Here is an 8,592-nt window from a genome sequence, read left to right as displayed (position 1 = left end):
AACTGAACCTATTGTTCAGAATGTCTCTAAACCTGTGCTGTTGAGGAAGGACTACAATATGTATAGGGAATGTAAGATACAACCTTATTCAGGCATCAACAGCTTACAACAGTGTTTTTCAAAGTAGTATTGTGGTAGCTGAGTTCATGAATATCAATGTTTATACCTCAGATAGTGTTTCACAAGTGATTTGTCTCTGTGTTGATGGTCACATTTTACATATGTATGTAGATGACAAAAAGGGGGGATACCTTATCCATATTTTGTCTTGAAAGAAAGGGTTCCCCGCATGCACAACCTGCATTTCCAATTCAAAGTCAGGTAGTTCTCTTGGGGACATACATATTTTTACTTTTCGAGCAACACTGGATCTTAAAAATGCTCTACCTGGAACTGTGACAGGGGCTCCTTTTTGTATGAACCAAACAAAGCATGACACATAGCTGCTGTTTACAACATCTTTTGAAGTAAACCATAAGAAAACAAAGTCACTGCTCTGCAAACAGAAAGAAATGAAAGATTCCCTCAGAGGAGCATGTTTTTGTTTTCTTCTTTTTTTCTGTTTTCTTGAGAATGTACAGTATATTCCCATATATAGTCACATGTTGTATGGCACACAACAGAAAAAATATCTCAGTGCTGTTATGATCATTCTTTAATCTGCTGTTCCAAGATGTTGCATCTCTGTCTTTGTCTCCAAAGACCAGAAGCAGTTGCCAATGGGCATCTTTTCTAACTCACTGATGGGCATATTCAGTCCCACTCCCTGTGTTATACGGAGTGGTGTTTCATTTTTCCAGATGTATGGTTATATCTGTGTGGATGTGGATGTGGAGGGATGCCTTGGTGGAGTCTGTCTTGGTGGATCAGCAGTGATCCTTCTTGTGAGCATGAAGACAGCCGAAGGGGGCAGATTGCTACAGGCCCCAGTGAATTAGCACTTATAATTAGCGACACACATTCCTCAGATGTGATTCAGTACATACAGCTTTCGCAACAGTATGTCTATTATGTAAGGGATAATGTATAGAATGCCGGTCATTGTCGGTAAATAGGTCCCGACAGGGCGGACCGGACCCCAACGCGACGCGACTCGCAGTTGTAGGTCTTTTGTCGAGATGGGGGGGGTGATGCTGGCTGACGTCTTTGTTCACTAGAATCATGCATTATAATATAGTTTGATACCGTAGGTCCTCTGATGCAGTTGTAGTTGTAACTTGTTATGATGAAGTTGTAACTTGTTATGTGCATCTGGGAGATGACACCTGATGGATTATGTGTGTTGATGTGTGTGTCTAAGAGGTTTGCATTTCTCCTTCACCAAAATCCTTTCACTGCATTTGAGCTGCTTCCCCCTAAAATTTCCTTGAAACCCTTTAATGACGTGATGGCAGAGCAATCAGCGAGCAGTTGCAAATGACTAGCAGTGCGCAGAGCAAGGTTTAAGAAATCCTTCTTTTTGGTATTGTGCATAATACAAAATCACCTTATTCAGTGATGGAAGCTGATCAGACATAATAACCTTTACTCTTAACATTTCCGACAGTTTATTCCAGTGCGGAAGTTATTTTGTAGTCATCAGGACACAAAATTGATTCAAATTTGAATAACTTTGCTTTAAGGAGATGTGAATCTGTCCTAGGATAGGTTGGGGAACAAAGAAATATGGAGATGATTTGGAATTGAAAAAAATTAAAAGATTCATTATTGTTTAAGGATACAGTGTTTGTTGCAAAGATGCATTTTGTTTTCTCATCTTAGATGATTTATTAATGTGTGCAAAGTAATGAGTTCATCTCAGAGGATTCATTAATGTTATATGTATGTCCTTAAACATTTCTGTAAAAAGGCTTATTAATTGATTATTAATTAATTAAATAGATATGTGCAATCTTAATCCTTCAATATGCATACTACAACCACTAGTAAACAGGCTTATAATACATTTATTAATGTTTAATACAGGGTTATGAAAGTGTAAATTATTTATTTTTAAATGTATAACTTCATGACATTGTATTCTGGCCAACCACACTGTTAGATATTCTAGAGAATGTCCATATCCATTGCTGGGAATCCATTACCTCACTTTCCTCTGAAAAATACTTTAGATGGAATTTCACCCCAAATCCCAAAAGTCTTTATCTACAAGGAACACACAAACAAATCTATAATTTATTTATTTTTTCCATCGGGGAGAGAAACATCCCTGATATTTTGCAGTCCTCCATTTCAAATACATCAACAGAGAAAGAGCTCAGGCATGCACACATAGTGGACGTGTTGTGTGTTCTGCAAGCGAAGCACTTTTCCAAGTGTGTTTTTTTTTGGTGAATCTAATTATAAAAAAACATGCACTGACATAAACTCCAACTTGATACTTTATTGTTTTTTCCTAAAAAATGCCATTCTGGTCTCAACTGGATCCCGGCGGTGACAAATTACCTCACCTCCCTGGCAGGCCCTGCTCCAAAAACACAAGGCAGATTCGACACTGCATAGCTTCGGTCCATCACATGGTGTTATTGGGTCTTGGCTTGGTACAGACCAGCGGGTTATCTGCAAATCCAATCACAAAGACACTGTGGCTCCCTCTCCCCCAACAGACAGTTTTCTGTTGGGCATGATTGGACAGCATCACTATGGAGGGCTGCGGGACAAGCGAATCTGGTGTCGCTTGTGGAGTCAATCAGATGGGCGATATCGCTATGGCAGCCTGCGCGGTGGACAGGATCTTATCTCTGTGTGGGGTCGCATTGGAAAGCGGAGATAATGCCTGTGTTACTGAAATTAAAAGGCTGGTCATAATTTTCGCCAATCAATGCCTGCGGTGTGGACACGGTTATCGCGCAGCGCGGTTGGGCCCGGCAGCACTGGTCAATACAGCGGAGATGAATGAGAAGATCCAATAAAGTAATGAGCCTTGACGTGAGGCCTTGGGTTGCGCTGTTGCATGGAGAATTTCGATTTTTTTTCTTCATTTTTTTTTTCTCATCCTCTCTTTCCATTTTGTTCACTCACAATTGAGAGAAAGGTCAACTCAGTCGAGGCGATGGCATGACTTATCTTATCCCTTCATCGCACAGTTAGGGAAAAAATCTCCACTGAATTCTGGGTAACAGTTAACGTCATGAGCATGTGTAGCCAACTGTGTTGCAAGTATGTATACATTAATCATGTGTAAACCTTCATGTTAATCAATACAATATTGAGAACAAGCCTGAGACAACACATATACTGCAGATGCAGGTGCATCAAGACATCTCGTGACTTTTCAGACAGTACTGCTGCTATCTGCCTTTCCTACTTCATTCTACCAAACCAAATGAACCAAAAATAAATATTTTGGAATTTCTGTATACAGCATGATGTGTAGACCTTCATAGTGAAGGAAAACAGTGCCATTAAGTGTTTCAACACTATTATGAGACTTTCAAACATGCATGACATCTCAGCCTGAGCTAGAAGACTGTAGACTACTTGCTCTAACTGCTAATCATACCACTACCTGCAGCAAAAAACACACAAACAAACAAAGCAAAACAAACAAAAACAAAACAAACAAAACCTTGCAAAAACAAACAAATGAAGTGCATACTTAGCTGGTGGTCTTTATACACAGGAAGATTGCCTTCGCTCATGTTCATACAATACACCCAGTACAGTACATACAGTACGCTTCATGCAGCAGCCTACATACAGTGCATGCAGTAACCAGGCAAAATAATTGCACTTAAGGCAGCACAAGACATACTGTAGGCAGGCTGAGGGCCTTCAGGCTCAGAGCCTCTTATGGACATTAGTGAAGCTCTGCTCACACACTCTGACCTTCTGGTCCTTTTTCAACCAAGAATGAGTACCCACCCTAATAGATGAAAGCCCATATGAATGCCAATCAACAGATGTATATGCAAAAGGAAACTGGTGTAGCACTATGGTATATACCTTCTATACATTTTTGAGGTGCACTCGCAGATGCTTTGATCAATCTAATTCAAGGGCCTCCCTATTCTGTGAGATGCTATTGAAATATTCCCATTGACATTGGAAACCCAGGAGGTTGTGTATTTGAACGGGGGCCATACGGCATGCGCTTCACTGCACCAGTGGAGCCTGTGCTCGGGGCCCCGTCTTTCTGTTCACATGATGATGTGATGTGACATTGATGTGCCATCATATGACATGGTTATGTCCCTTCATGTTAACATGTTACAGTAGGCACAGTTGATGTACCATTCCATGACACAGTCTCATATCATTTGTCATGGAGGTGGCGTTGACTAAATGTCTTACTAAACTCACAATGTGTAGTATTCTTAAAATTAGAGAACACCATGCAATGCGAGGTTGCATTTACCATAAGCATTGATGCACAACAACCATTGCTAAAGGAAATTGGCTAATTTGCCATCTACCCTACAGTTATATAAGAGGATATATACCCTTCTATTCTCTGTATTGGCAATAACCCAGTGTTAGCCTAGCTCAGCATACAAAAAAGCTTGCATGTTACATTACATTACATTACATTACATTACATTTGGCTGACGCTTTTTAGCCAAAGCTACTAACAACATGGTAAACAGTTTAAGTTTTAGAGCAATTCTCAACAATTTTAGAACAATTTAAAAAAACATTAGAGTACAGTAAAAATAAGTGCATCAGTGAGTGCTGTTTTTAACAGTTACGTGTCAGTTTAAGGTTTACTGGTGAGTGCTAGGATCAGCAAGACTTGTTGTAAGTGTTGCTATGAGAGGAGATGTTCTCTAAAGAGCTGGGAAAATGGAGAGGGATGTCCCTGCCCTTGTAGGAACTGGCAGTGTGTTCCACCAACGAGGAACAACAGATGAGAAAAGTTTGGATTGGCCTGAGCGTACTGGTGGTAGAGCTAGACGTCGTTCGTCTGAGGAGCGCAGCGGTCTGGAGGTAGCGTATGTCTGTATGAGGGCATTTTATGAGGGCATTCTTCATTTTCATCTTGAGTGAATAGCATGGCAATTGATTTCTTTAAGTGTCTGCTTCCATAGGAAAACAATATGAGAATGATCCGTGTCTTTGTGATACATGACTGTTCCAAGTGAATGAGATTGCAGGGGAAGTGTCATTAGGTTAAGAAGCCTTTTGACCGCTCTTCAAAAACAGGCGTGTTAAGGGAAGGGTGTCTCTTGCTCGGGGCACAGCAGGTGAAGTGTGCACAAAAAGACTGTCAGGCCTGTGGATGCCAATTACGTCGAGGCAACTTCACCGTAGCTGCCTTTTGAAAAAAAAAAAAACAAAGAAAAAAAGAAATCAACCCACATGAATCAAGAGGGGCGGTCGGACAATTAGGGCTGAAAATATCAGGCTGAGAATATTGTCTTTCATCCTCGTTTTTTTCTTCTTTTTTTTCCAGGAGATCTGAATCCTTGTTTGAGTATCCAATTAAGGAGTAAGCAGCACTTCAAAGCCATGGTACACATTTCAGTGAACCAAATGCTACCTATGAACAGGCAGTGAAGGGTGAGGGGTCTAAGAGTGAGGAAGGAAACGGGTTTGTCTGGAAGTGAAAATGTTCCTGTCTCCATTTCTAGCTTTGTAGATAACAGATGAAAATGCACTGTCTTTGAAAGGAGCAGTGTTTTACACATATTAGACAAAGATAATGCCAGTGTAACCGGCAGACTAACTGCTGTACCAAGTTTGTCCTCCTGTTCTCACCGTAGCTCCTCTCCTATCGGTCACACCCTCCAGTTAGCTTGCAGGTGGCTATGTACTCATTAGCGTCAATGGCACTTTCTATAAGACCGGCACCGGAGGTGGGCTAGTAAGTGATCCCTAGGCTCCGTACGTCCTCCCTACACTGTGTTCGCTGTGCTGTCACCTATGAAAGGTATGTGCCAATGCTCCTTTTTCACTGCAAACATGTTATTTTAGCCAGCTGTTTTTAAAGTGCAACTGTTTGACAACAGGTATTTGGCTGTGTACAAGACGCTTCCGGGTAGTGTTTTGTTGATCTACCGAAGGTATTTACAAGCACTCTACACCGTAGATGATTGAACTGTATGGTGCTTTTGTAAATGCCTTCACGCACATTCACAGCATTGTCTTTAACGTAGGTCTTGACTGAAAAGACGCCGTGTACGCGCAGGTTGCACTGTCTATTGGGAGATGCGTTAAGGTAACATTGGCTGTATAGCTCAGTAAGGTTTGCCATGTAATATGTGTGGGTGGGTGTGTGTGTGTGCATGTGTACATATGTATGTTTATATGCATGTTTACAGTAACTGGATCTACTATAAGGTGTCATGTTTCGCTGTAAGTCCTTGTGATTTAACTAGCCAATAACCTTTTATTATGTTGTATGTGAGCTATGCTTGTGTGTGATTTTATGTAGGTTTGCGTACTGGAGAGATACCAGGGAGTCCCATTTCCATTCATGTTGAGTGGTGTATTCCTAGAGGTAAAAGGAAACCTTGTTGTATTGTATCTGTATTGGTTTAGGCTGTATTTACCATAAACAATGGATTTTAACTGTGTTTGTTTACTCCTGTAGAAAGATTGCCACTGCTGCTTTGCCTCCTGTAGATTTAAGTAATTGTAGCTCTTGCCTCATTTTGTTTTCTTTATTTTGTTTTGTTTGTCCGATTGATTTGGCCTAAACATAGGCGTGGCTGGTTTCATTTATCTGCCCTCCGTCGTGGTGTGTCGGCAACAGGTGTGGTATTGGCTGCCCCAGTATTTTGCTGTGGTAATGTGTGATGGTAGTAATGCTAACATCTAGCTTTCTTGACCCAGCCAGTTATTGCCAATAGCAACCATATCTTCCCTTCTCCCCTCCAGAGAAACAGAGTGTTGCAGCTGTTCCGCGGGGCAGGTCGCCGGATCTGAGTCCTCCTCTTCGTGTACTTCACACAGTATTTGTAGTGGTAACGTGCACCTCACTATTTGCAGTGATCACTCTTTGTAGTACCTGTGCCTATGCGAGCGTGTGTGTGTGTGTCTGTGAATAGGCAACAGAATCCGCAGCAAGGGTGGTGTGTCGGTCTCACTCCTCTTCCAGGACAGGTAACCTCTCCCGAACAGCTGATCAAATTAACCCTACTTGATTACATGTAATATTCCTGGTGGCAGCCACTACCTTCCTCTTGCTGGCCTATTGGGCCTAATATGTACTGCACTCCATCCTGAGAATCAAACCCAAGACTGACTTTTTACTGAATTGCTTGTGAATAAATATTGTTTATTTTTTCATTGAAATACCACGTCTCTGTCATTACTTGCTTATCTGTGTGCGAGAGCTCTCTTGTCTAAATCAAGGTGTTGGAGGTCTAGCTAAAATACATCTTGGTGTGAAAGGCCCCAAGTGGCGTAGTCGAGCACTCTAGAGTCAAGACTCTTGTCATCTGACTCCCGTGGTCACACCAGCAATGAATACCGCTCTGAAATGAAATGGGAAGAAAAAATCTGGTAAATCTTTTCTCCTTGAGTCATCCAAATGATCCACTGCATTACAGACAGTGACAGCAACAGAGTTTTGAACCCGGGTCTTCTCATTGTCAATGCAGTTATGCTACTATTTCTCCACCATGTGTTTAATAAGCCCAGACAATTGTGTAACCCCATAATCGAAAATGTCGTTCTTGTTAGTAACATAGTAATAACACATGCAAGTTAGACACTACTTTACAGTGCCTTACCGAGGTATACTAGCCGGGGAGAATCCAGACAAATGTGGGGGTGCATTTTAAACAGTTTAACAGTTAACTGGCATGTGGGCTTAATTTATGTTTCGCTTTTTTGTTTTTGTTTTATTACAACTGGAGCCTAATGAAGGACTCTGCATGGGTGAACATCTGTGTAAATGCCACATCTGCCTGTTGAACCATTCAACTGTATTTAGAACACACTAGCTTTCCCTAACTGAATTCCATTGAAGTTATTTGTCAATTATGAAAATGGAATGAGATGTAGCCATTAATCAAAACATCAGTATGTGTAGAGTTAGGCATAGAGTAATGCAACAGTAGTGTCCAGGTGCTTGGAAATAATTTTTGGAGCGACATGGCAGAAGTTACCCTTACTGTGGACAAAATCACTCCCTGTCTGTTGGATGCCATGATAATACACAAGTTGACAGTCATCAAGATTGACACATGATCCACAACAACCAGGATCACACAATAAACAACTCCTATATTTGATTCATTTGGCAGTGTGAAAGCCACTATAACTCATAGTTATATGGCAACCAAAAACTCTCCCTTTCTCTCTCTCTCACCTATGCTTTGGTTTTTGAAAAAACACCTCTGGATAGGCCTTGAAAATCATTACCTCACCTTGCCTGAAATAAAAAGCATAGGTCTCTCTGGGCAATAATAGATCACCACACGCACACACACACACACACATACACAGCTGAGACTAGAGCTAGAGAGTCTTAGGGAAAGCAGGGAGTGTAAATCCAAAGAGGGCAGGGCAACTCCAGGCCCTGGGGCCGGTGTGGACACTATAAAATGTGCAGGACAATCCGCTGGATGTCTACTCAGCCCAGCCCAGCATGCTACATGGGGCTCTGGGAGACGGAGTGAATACTCGGGCCCTGGGGGAGAGAGG

The 8,592-nt window shown here is 41.6% G+C and overlaps 1 long non-coding RNA gene across 1 annotated transcript; it reads left to right on the top strand.

The window, feature by feature from the left end:
• The first annotated feature begins 5,728 nt into the window (after window positions 1-5,728).
• LOC121699139 lies at window positions 5,729-7,271 on the top strand. The gene is made up of 5 exons (XR_006026968.1): window positions 5,729-5,869; window positions 5,968-6,002; window positions 6,096-6,157; window positions 6,374-6,439; window positions 6,533-7,271. It is a non-coding gene; the product is annotated as an uncharacterized LOC121699139 (long non-coding RNA).
• The last annotated feature ends 1,321 nt before the right edge of the window (window positions 7,272-8,592 follow it).

This window comes from Alosa sapidissima, chromosome 2 (assembly GCF_018492685.1).
Source record: "Alosa sapidissima isolate fAloSap1 chromosome 2, fAloSap1.pri, whole genome shotgun sequence".
In the NCBI taxonomy this organism is placed as follows: Eukaryota; Metazoa; Chordata; class Actinopteri; order Clupeiformes; family Clupeidae; genus Alosa; species Alosa sapidissima.
This window is presented reverse-complemented; position numbering and strand designations above follow the sequence as displayed.